We start from the raw sequence: 12,026 nt of genomic DNA, 5'->3' as shown, positions 1-12,026 counted from the left end.
CTGAAGACAAGCAGACTAAGGACATGGATTACCTGTGGTCTGATGAGACCAAGACAAACGTATTTGGTTCAGATGGTTCTCAAGGTTGTGTGGCGGCAACCAGGTGAGGAGTACAAACACAATTATGTCTTGCCTACAGTCAAGCATGGTGGTGAGATGTCATTGTTTGGGACTGCATGACTGCTGATGGCGAGTAGGGCTGGGCGATATGGCCTAAAATCCATATCACGGTATAATTTGAAGCATGTGCGGTAACGATATATATCGCGATATATTCTTTTCTTCTGTATAACGTATTTTACACACTATGAGGCACACTTAAAATCCTTTAATTTTCTCAAAAGTCGACAGTAAATGTGTGACAGTGTGCCTTATGTATGAATTCTGACCTCGAACCGATTTTATGTAGTACACGGCGCATAGAAATCTGTCAAAAAATGTTTTAATACGACTTTGGTAAGCTATGAAGGCGCATCGCTTGATGAATTGCCGGAGCATTACGGCTGCCGTAGGCAGGAGCCTTTCCACCATTGACTGTAGAAAACATGGAGGACAGCTCCCCAAAAATGAAGCCAAAACATCTCTATCGCCCCCTGGTGTCTGGCTGCAGTATAGGTCATAAACCCCGCCTCCTCCATGTTAGCGGGTCAGACTAAAATAAATTAATTCTCCTTAGATAATTTTTTTTCCAGATTCTTTATTTTGTTATCAATAGTTCTCATGCTGATTGATGTCCAAGGGGTCTCCTTTCCCATAAGTTTGATTCTAATTCCTACCGCGGTGATGTTAAATTGGGGTGAAACGTCATCATAACAGCTTTGACTGCCAGCTGCACTCACGGAGAAACTTGCGTATCTCTGTTCGGGAATAGCAGATAGAGCGTAGGCTCTGAGAGGAGGGCCAGCACCACCCAGTGACAGCAGACAGATCATCCAACATGTTCACATGTTAAATGCAAAATGAACTGATGAAAACAGTACAAAGGTTAAAGTACCACATGTGCTGTAGTGAAAGCTGCAGCTTTATTGATAAAGTTAAAGACAAAAAAACAAAAGGATTAATCACTCATGTAACTGTGTCACTATATATCAGCATTAACAGGACCTCAGTTTGGTGTTTCACAAAGCTGCTGATCTCAGACCTGCACAGCTTCCGTTTTAAACACTTGATGTACTCAGCTGCATGAAGAGCATATGAGATTTTCTCTAACACAACTAAATAAAACCTGATGAAGGTCAAACGTCATCACTTGTATGTTGTCATCTGGAATTCTTTCAGTTTTTTGCAGATAGTGTGTTATTTACTATAAAGTGATTCAGAGTTATTCATCCCAGAGTAACCAGAGAGGATCATATATTTTTAAATATATAAGTTTCTACAGGACTGAATATATCTTTATGTAAAAGTCCGGAGCCTCTGGAGAGTATCCGAGTATTTATAACATTAGACAAACCAAAGGTCTCCATCACAGTGTTCATGAAATACTGGGTTTATCCATCTCCTGGGGCAGGCCTACAGAGGAGTGCTGAAGATTTCCCTGTGAGGGAGCTGCTGGTGTAGATCATGAGTCCTGCTTGATCAATGCGATGAGCTTCAGTCTTCCTGGTGTTTCTCAAATGATGCCTCTTTCAGTGGGGCAACAGAACATCTGGCAGAGGACAGCTGTGATGAAAGAAAGAGAAGAAGTTTCTCCAAACCTCTGGACCCAGGAAACCCAGTTTGGCCTGGTGGTCGCCCTCACTAGTTTCTCTCCAGGGTGAATGTAGCTGTTGATATAATATGGACTCTGTTATTAAATGAAAAGAACAAATTAGACTACACTACTGAAACGTTCTGCTGCTGTTTTTAAAGTTTCCATGTTACCAGGATGTAGAGGGCTCTGAAGATTTAAACAGTTTTAGATCCATTACACTCACAGTCTTATGTTAAAATCTCAAAGGACAGCATTATATTTTTGATATTAAGAGTAACTCTGGGCTTCTGTAGAGTTTGCAGATGATCTCATCGCTGTCTAAAAATGGATTAAAAAAAACCCCCATAAGTGCTGAATCCTTCAATAACTCAGACTATTAAGAGTATTAGGTGTGTAGCATCGCTAACTAGCTAGCAACAAGCCTCCAACACAGTGCGTATGCTAGCGGCTAATCTAACTAACGAATTAACAACAGAGTGATTTTAGAACTATAAGATGATAAGCTGTGTGTCGTTTTTTATAACAGTGACATGGTTGTATTTACCTTAATTAAACGAGTCGTCAGTCGTGGTAAACCAGCAAAAGAACTCGAGCAGCCGGGCTACTAAAAAGTGTAGGGGGGCGTGTTTGCGGTCACATCCAGCGGGTGTGTGGGCGGGAGCGTTACACAGTCGCTCCACCTCAAGTCACTACTCCAAATATTTTGGCTTCATTTTTGCACAATGGTAGGAGGCGGAGTCGCGTCGTCCATGTTTTCTACAGTCAATGCTATGCACTTGCTGCTAATTAACAGCACAGGGGGCGGGGCTTAAGCTCGGACAGATCAAAGGCCTTTGCAAGGTCACAACAAAGGAGCTTCCAAACCCAGGTCTCAAATAGAGCCTTAGCGCTATACTCCCTACACAAGTGAACTCCAAAGTTGTTCCGTCTGAAATACCGCTGAAAGTCTAAAAAACCAGTTAAAGTCAACCTTTATTAAATATGTCTCACATTTATGCTAGAGCTAATGATCGCGTTTCTCGTGCAAAGGTTCGCACAACTGAAGCGCTGCGGGAGGAAGTCTTAGCAGGGCAAAGGGCTGAAAAACGAGTCAAACACGAGGGAAAAAGGACTGCAATGCTCCAGTCACTCCTCAACAGCTGGGAGGAGGCAATCAGACTAAAGAGAGAGAGAATGCAGGACGAACAAAGGGAAAGGCAGGAGTGGGGTGAGGCTGGCAGGAAGGCTGACATGATGTTATTAGCAAAGGATATGGAAGAGGCGCGAAAAAGGCGTGAAAAATGCATTGAAGTTTCTCAGTATAATTACAAGAGAGCCAAAGAAAAACGTGCCTTGGCTGAACTTGAGAAAAAAATTAAAACACAGCATTTGTTAAAGGAACATCAGGCCACCGAGAACGAACTCCTTCGTCGCAATATGGAGCTGGAACTTTTCAAACCCGCTCGTCAAAACATCCCAGCTTTAGACAGAACAGAGGGGAAAAACATAGTGTGGTTTTAGAAAAGAAAGGTTCAGATGACTTTCAACCAAAGCCAAAACAACCACTCCTGCAAACTTGTACTGGTCTGTTTCGTGTGTTCCTTTGTCGGGAACGCAGCAGCTCAGAACAAACAACAGCTAAAACGGAACGAGTTCAGATGCCAACAATTAATAAAACAAACAGGCGTGTGTCTATAGCTAAAGACTCACCAGCTAATGCTAAAAAACTTATTCCCACACCCCCTCCCCTGTCTGAGAAACCACAGAAAACACGGTGTGCCCCCATTATTAAAAACCAATACAAGGTTGATGCACCTTATGCACCTCGTTTATTAGAGACGTGGGACATAAACACAAACAAAAATTTACTTCCATCCCCCCCTCCTCTTCCTGTTAAACCACAGAAAACACGGCGTGCCCCCATTATTAAAAACCAATACAAGGTTGATGCACCTTATGCACCTCGCTTATTAGAGACGTGGGACATAAACACAAACAAAAATTTACTTCCATCCCCCCCTCCTCTTCCTGTTAAACCACAGAAAACACGGTGTGCCCCCATTATTAAAAACCAATACAAGGTTGATGCACCTTACGCACCACGCTTATTAGAGACGTGGGACATAAACACAAATAAAAATTTACTTCCATCCCCCCCTCCTCTTCCTGTTAAACCACAGAAAACACGGTGTGCCCCCATTATTACAAATTAAGACAGGGTTCTTGCACCTTGCCTATCAGGCTTATTACAGACATGGAAATATTAACAGCAGTAAAATATAAATAACACCCACCAACCGGTCGCAGCAGATAGCCGCCCCTCCCTGAGCCTGGATCTGCTGGAGGTTTCTTCCTGTTCAAAGGGAGTTTTTCCTCCCCACTGTCGCCATGTGCTTGCTCATAGGGGATCATTTAATTGTTGGGGTTGTTTTTTCACAACAACAGTTGTGATTATTTTCACAACTGTTGTTGTCAAAATATAACTGTTGTTGTGAACATATTCACAACAACAGTTATATTGCAAAGTCTTCACCATCCATCAGCCATTACAATACAATTAATAAAAATCTGGAACTACATAAAAATGTTGATGTTTGATTTTGTTTACTTTTGTTTTGTTTACTACTACGTGTCTGACAGTGATTATCTGAGTAGATAAAACAATGGTCCTGTACCACCAACATCATTATGGAGTTGTGTGAGAATGACTGGGAGAGAGACTGGAGGACTACTGTGAAATCAGAAAAAGCAGTGTAGTTATGGGGAGGTACTTCCTGTACATTGTTTCTCCAGCTGTGTAAATGACATTTTTCTCAGCAGCAACAGTTTTGGGGTTAGGAGAATACCAGGACCAGTCAGTGCACAATTACCAATTCATCAGCTGCATAACAGCAGCTGTTGCCTCACAGCTGGAGCGCACTGTACTGAGTGAAACATTTCCACACTTCACAAGAAATAAGGACAGAAAAGTTTCGCCTCATCATTCCCCAAGAAAAAAGGGTTTCATTTCCAGGTGCCAGGAGGACTAAGATGCTACTAAAGGCAGAAAAAAAGCAGCATGCATACGCCCCTTTTCCATTAGTACCTTCTAGGGGTGGGTTTTGATTATCAATTTTTCGATTAAAATCAATTCTAGCTTGCATAACATGATATTGATTCATTAAAATCCTGAATCGACTTTTAAATATAAATTCATTTTGCCCAAAACGCCAGAATCTCAGGTTAAACCTTACAAAATTTCGACAACCACCCAACAGCTAAAACAGTAAATGAGAGCTGGTGCACGGATTCTGCACAAAGACGTAAACACAACAAAACACGGACCCAGTGCATCAGAATCAGTGAGATGTCTGCTTTCTCACCCGACGGCACGTACATGGACATGCTGTCGGGGCTGAAAGCCGACAGCTCACTGATTCTGATGCGTCGATGGCTCCGCTCTTTGTGTTTGTTATTTTTGCGCTAGATTCTGAAGCTGCAGGTTTGATCTCTCTCCAAACAACATTGACTGAACCAGCAGCAAAAGAAGATCCAAACTAGCTTCACGTTTCACTTCACATAAACATCGTCATGAATTCCCTCTTACTTTTGCTGTTTTGCTTCCACCACGATAAAAATCACACTTCATGCAGCAGTGGCGGTCCTATCAAGAGAAATCCCACTTTCTCTTGATAAACAACTAGACTACATTCTCCCGTCATGTGAGAATTTATTCGTTAAGTATCAGAGTTCAGCAATGTTAGATCCACTTCCAAGTTTCATTAACACCAGCGAACAAAAGCTAACTGCTCTGTGTGTGTGTGTGTGTGTGTGTGTGTGTGTGTGTGTGTGTGTGTTCATATATACATATTATATACAGGGTTATTATAAAATACTTCACATCAGAAGAACTGCCTAATTGTGCTTTCTGCTTTGAATCCAGAAAAGATCTATACAAACAATCCCTAGAACCATCACAACAGCCTGCTTTGCCAATGTATATCACTGTTGTTGGAGCATAATGAAATGGTTGAGAATAAAACAAATTTGTGGGTTTTAACTCTTAAAAACTTATCTGCAGGAACTACCCAGTGTGCATCAGCCAGCTACTGACAATCATGGCAACCATTGTGATGGAGAGCATCGGCCGAGTGTTCATCAGCCTGCAACAGATCCGGCAGGTTCCCCAGTTGCTGACTGACGCTGCACCCTCCATGCCCGGCACCGTCAGAGACACTGAGGTTCCCTCCTACTTCCGGGAACGCTACGTCTGCACCGGCTATCGTCCGCTCAACCAAAACTGGCGCTACTACTTCCTGTCCTTGTTTCTGGGAGGAAAGTCCGACCTTGCTCATTATTGCTTCTACTTTCTGGACTACGTAGGGGTAGCGCAGTATCAGTACGGCAGCGCTGTAGTCCACTTTTACTATGCTGTTGATGAAAGCGTCCATGGACTGGTGAGTGGTATCTTCATGCCCACTGCCACAATCGCACCCATAGACTCAATGGCTATCCAGAAAAACAAGTGGTGCCCAACAAAATGTATGAATGCGACCAACTGTTCAAGTAACAAAAAAAAAAAGTCTCTGCAAATCTGAAAGTCTCCATTTGGTCGACAACAGACACACATTATGCCCATATCGTGGTCTAAACCAATCAGAATAGCCTAGGCCCAACAGAAGTGGATGTAGCTGAATGTAATGTGAAAAGATGCAAAGAACTACTGATACGTTTTTTTGTTAAATTAAGGCCTGAGCCGTCTGAAATTCATAGCCAGTGCTCTGACACGGAGCCATCAATCTTTGAATGTTGAAAAAGCACAGTGTATCCAGAAAACACATTATATCCTGCGATAAATGCACTGCCCCAGTGTCCCCTCTCCCCACTGCCTTTCAGCGGCAGGCAGCAGCAAACAGGTCGTCAGAGGAGGTTGATGTGATGATTAAGTTTAACACTGTCTACAATATTGCCAAAGAGTGCCAAAGCACTTTAAGCACAAGCACAAGATTGTTAGCTAATCATTTACAAATCCATATTGTCTGTATGGACATCAATTTCCCCCCCCAAAAAGGTGCACACTGTAAAACTGTGGTGTTAAGCGATGCGGTTGAAAAATTTGGGTGCGCCTAACTTTTGTGCTGGTGCACCAGTGCAGCCATGGCAAAAAGTTAGTCTAGAGCCCTGCGTTTAAGTAACATGTGTCTAGGCGTCGCCGTAGCTCAGTCGGATGAGCAGGTGACCATATGCCGCACGGCTGAAAGTGGCCAGAGGCCGACCGACTTGTTGCCGGAAGGCTTTCCCTCGCTCTTTCCCTCCGCTCTCCTGTCGAACTTTACTGTTTCTATCCATGAAAGCTATTTGAATGGCCAAAAAATACATTTAAGGAAAAAAAAAATATATATATATATATCTCTGTCTGGTTGTTCTTTCCTATGTAAATGGAGTGGATGCTGTGCAGCTGTATGCTCACATTTTGTAACCAAACAGGTCAATTAAATGCCGTTGTATAAAAAAAAAAATTAAAAAAGAGATATGCATTTCTCCACTACTGTAATGTGGAAAAAAGTATACTGAAAAAGGTCAAGTTGGCAATTACATGCAGTAGCGTGTGATTATATAGTGATTAGCTGCAATAAACTGGTGAAAATATCAAATCTGTTCCTGTCTATATGCCCAGAAATTCACAACTACTTCACTATTTAGGTTCAAAGTTCAGCTAGAGCCTCTCAGAAATTAAGACATTCTTCCACATATACTGACAAGGATCCTGCAGCATAGTGAAATAACACTCAACAGACATTCTTTTACATAGGAATATAATCACATCACAACCAGCTGGCAACCAACTGAGTTGACTTCCCAACTCCAAAGAGAAGAGTCACAGACAAGTAGGGATGGGAATCGAGAACTGGTTTTTGTAGAGAACAGGTTCCCAGTAGTCCCATTTCTTGGAATTGTTAGTTCGCCTGCTTATCGGTTCTTGTGCTCGCTGTACTATCAGCTAATTTTCCATGTCAGACATTACTTTTATTACACAAAAGGACGAGAGTGCGATGGTAAAGTAAAGACTGCTCCAGGACAGAAACAACTGCATTATGCTGCTAACACAACTTCGGCTCTTTACAAGCACCTGCACAGACAGCATGCTAACGCTAAGCTAGACAAGAACCCAGAGTGATATTAAAGCTGAGTGAATGCCAACCCCAGCCCAGTAGCCAGACCTCGAACTTCAACAAGTAACAAGCAGATGAGCAGGCAGGCTGCAGCTTCTGCTTCTAACTGTTCATGTTTCTGAAGCAGAATGACCATGGCGATCACTTTAAAGTCTATTTGTACTCGTTATTATCTTTGCTTTGTGCTCTACTAAGACAAAGATGATCATATGGGTATCCTTATTAGGATAGGGACTCCTGTTGGTGTGTGAGACTGTAGCCTCAGGTCTATATTCATATCCGGTAATTATGAGGCAATGCGTTTCAGGTTATTTTACAGAGTAACATGAAAATTAAGTACTAACAAATTACTTTTTCCTGGGAGTAATTAAGTACCGTACTGCAGATTGATTGCAATGTGTTGGTAATATGCCTGCATTTCTAAATTAGACAGCAATTATCTGCAAACCTTCATGAATCAGCCTTCCAACAGGAAATCTCTGTCTTAAAAATGGTCGTCACAACTTCTTGCAGTTGATCACTGACAGCAAAGTACTAAATGAAATCCCCAGGAAACACCCAGTTTGCATGCTGTAACTTAGAAGTTTGTCAAACGATACTAAACAAATACACATTTTTGTCACTATGCAGCAGTATGAATAAAATGAAATAAATCACTGTTGCTGCTGCTTTCAGACAACTCCTGTTTGTAAACTCAAGAAGACAGGACAGTTGGTGTGTTGCATCAGTGGCCTCACTTCAGTTATTTTTGTAGTTTAGTGTAATTGTAATTCACAGAAAGTTCCATTTGTCAAAGATAGGAGGATTAGGAGTATGTAAGAGGAGATTCTTTGACAGGCTTTTTGTAATGACAGATGGTCATGTTCGTAGACTCTGCTAGCCAGCAAGCAAGACAGACACCTTCTTGAAGTACCCAGGTAGTGTAGGGACAAACTTTGAACTACCGCTGTGCCAACAAGCAAAGTTTGCAATGACAGCAGGATTGTTGTAAGTGGTGTGCATCATTCTGGTTAAACAAACCAAATGAAAACAAAAAGAGCCACTTAATGGAAAGACCAGTTATAATCAGAGTGAAAAAAGGAAGAAGAAAGAGGGAGAGTGGAGCAGACAATAATTATATATAATAATACATTAATGAATAATGTTACCGCATCTAGCAACAAATTGTCTTTTGCTTACATCAATAATTAACATCAGTGAACTTAACAACCAGAAGAGACTAGTATCAGCTCTGAGTGTTTATCCTTTTACTAGCAACTAACTTGGTGTTAAATATGTCATTAAATAGAATTTAACATAAGTATCACAACAATGCTGATTGTTTGAAATGTGACGTTCACAAATTTATTGCAGACTATATTACAGAGCTTATTAAAGCTGTATAAATTTTAAAAAAATTAAAGATAACATAGATATAAAAAGATTTTATACAAGCTGTAGACTGAATAGAAATGCTAACAGGGCTTTGGAGTTGACGGCACGCCGCAATGTATTGTGGGAGCGCGACGCCATTTTCCGGGTCCACAAATCAAAACAAACACACTGTGTTGGAACGACGACTACAAGAAAGATGCTTAAAAGCAGCTCAAAAGAGAATGGACTGTATAGAGACCGATTGCGTCCAGAGGCGAAGCGGCGGTACTTGCAGAAATAGCGTGCACTGGAAATGTGGACCCGTTTGATTTTCCCCCGAACATTCAGATTAGTGCAGCATAAATTCATTCATGAGGGGAAATTACAGTGAGAACATGTGGAGGCTGTTAGAGGGATAACATAGTCAGTTCAGTGCATTAATGTGACATTGTCCTGAAGGATTTAGTTATTCTCTATGGTTAAAGAAATTGCAATAATTTATTCATATTTATTATAAATAATTCTAATTATACATCTTGCTTCCATGTTTGTATCCTGTGTCACTAAAAATACATTTTATTTTAGTTTTATACATTGATTAATGACCTGCAGAATCTCCTTATCATATTAAGTGATTCATAATTGTCACTTTATGCTTTCTCCATTTTGAAAGGGATTACATCCTTGCATTACATACTTTAGGTTCATTTACTGCAGGCGGGTTTCTGAGAGAGAACAGGCAGATTTAGAATATAACATGCAGCGTTCTATAGATGGATGCATAAAAAAATGAAAAATTACATATATGTGCCAACTTTCTAAACACTTTGTTACATTTATGATAAAGTAGATTAAACACATTTCTGTCGGCCTTGGCTCATTAGTTCTTGTCTTTAAATTAACTTTGTGTGTGTTTCAGGCACTGCACTCTTAAAGACTGAATGAACCAGCATTGCAGCCATGGGTCACTGAGCATCACAGGATAGGTTGAAGCCGCCCACTGCACCTGTATGGCCGGAGTCGCGGAGACCTGCACTTGCTGCAATGTCGCTGCTCTTCTGTTTAATGTAGAAGGAACAGTGCGGATCTGTGGCACAAGGACTGTTACAGAGGAACCTGCATACTGGGTTTTGCTGGGTAATATGACCAAGATGCAGCCAGAGGTTGGCCATAAGATAGACTTCTCCTCTTCAGCTGTCCAAAAGAAGGCTCTTGATCAAAACATAAACAGACCATCCGTACTGAAAGGTAAAAGGAGCCGTCCTCAAAAAAGAAAAATCCCACCTGCTACTGTGGAGGAGTCGTCACTGCTATTGGATACTTTACTGGAACACAGTAAGGCTGTGGGTTGTGGGAATGACCCATAATGTTTTATCTAGGGGTCTAGATTTATGCCTGAAGTGCACTGCCATGTAAATAATTTGCATTTAATGAATATGTACTGACAGAGTACCACTGTTCAAAAGTTGAATAAAGAAACAAACTAATTTCTGCCTCTTTTTTTATATTAAAACCATTTTATAGAACATCACATCAGTTACAATGTAGAATCCACGTCATTTAAAGTTTACAAATGACAAAATGTTTACACAAAATCATGACAGTGTTTGATATCACCCACTACTAACATTACTTTATTTACTGTATCTTTGGAAAAATTGCTGTTATTTATACAGCAAAAGACTTAAGAATATTTAACAGGAGCAAGTTTCATTTTCCCCTGGTTTTACTACCACACTGTTCACCAAAACGCAGCAAACCATCGCCATCTTATCCAGAAGGGTCACCTCTTCACCCTCACATGGAAGAAGCAATCTGATTGGCATGGTGGCATGTTTGTAGCCCTGGAACCCAGTCACGATGTGTTTTATCCATTTCATAGGCTGGTTTGCCTGCAATAATGCCAAATAATTAGCAACTCTATAAATAGAAGGTAGTTCTGCAAAATCAGTCAGTAGGATGTTTGTTCTAATTTGCTATGAGCTCAGAGTGCATCGGAAATAAAACTAATAGGCTATCCGGTTGTTCAGTCTGACGTCACTAGCCGTGTCTGGGCCTAAACTCCGCTGCAGGTCCATATATCAAACGATCACTGTGGCATTACTGAGAGTTGAAAAACTGTCTAAAGTCTTTCATCTTTAATAAAATGATCAGTGTTCTGCTCTACCAGGTGTAACAATTGAGTTTAACATCCAGGCATCCATGAAAATGGAATTTATGACATTTAACGGCGTTAGAAGTTAGCAAGAAGTTAGCTCGCTAGCTTCTATCTAAATACAATATAGCATGTCCTGACTGCGGGGTTTTGGAAACAAATTCAAACGTACAGCTCTGCTATCACTTCCAACATAAATGAAGACAGGAAAGTAAACAGCAGTGACTTTTGTAGGTTTACTGAAGTTGGGCTAGCTGGTATATAATGATGTGCTACGTGACCGCTAGCGACACAGCTATGTTAGCATAATATAAACAAGCTAACTTTTTTTCCACTCGATAAAAGTTAACGTGAGTGTTCTCGGTGGTCAGGAACAAATGTAAGCGCATGGCAGGATGCTGTAAACGGACCAAACTTCATCCAGGAGAACAACTGAGATAATCCATCCACAATACGAGGTTAGTCATTCATATACTGCTGCATGGGCTGTGCTGTAGTTACATCGTAAGGTTTTAAAAACTGAGCTTAAATAAATGATTAGCGGTAATAAAAGCCGAGGGAGGTCAACAGTGATCACTGACTATTTTAGGAGCTTTTTGAGATTAAATAGAAGAAAATACAAAACATTAAACATGTTAACAACACAAAAGCCATATTAAACGCAGACTACTTTAGGCCCGGAAGTAGGATTCGT

The sequence above is a fragment of the Oreochromis niloticus genome, linkage group LG22 (genome assembly GCF_001858045.2).
Source record: "Oreochromis niloticus isolate F11D_XX linkage group LG22, O_niloticus_UMD_NMBU, whole genome shotgun sequence".
NCBI classification, from domain to species: Eukaryota; Metazoa; Chordata; class Actinopteri; order Cichliformes; family Cichlidae; genus Oreochromis; species Oreochromis niloticus.
This window is presented reverse-complemented; position numbering follows the sequence as displayed.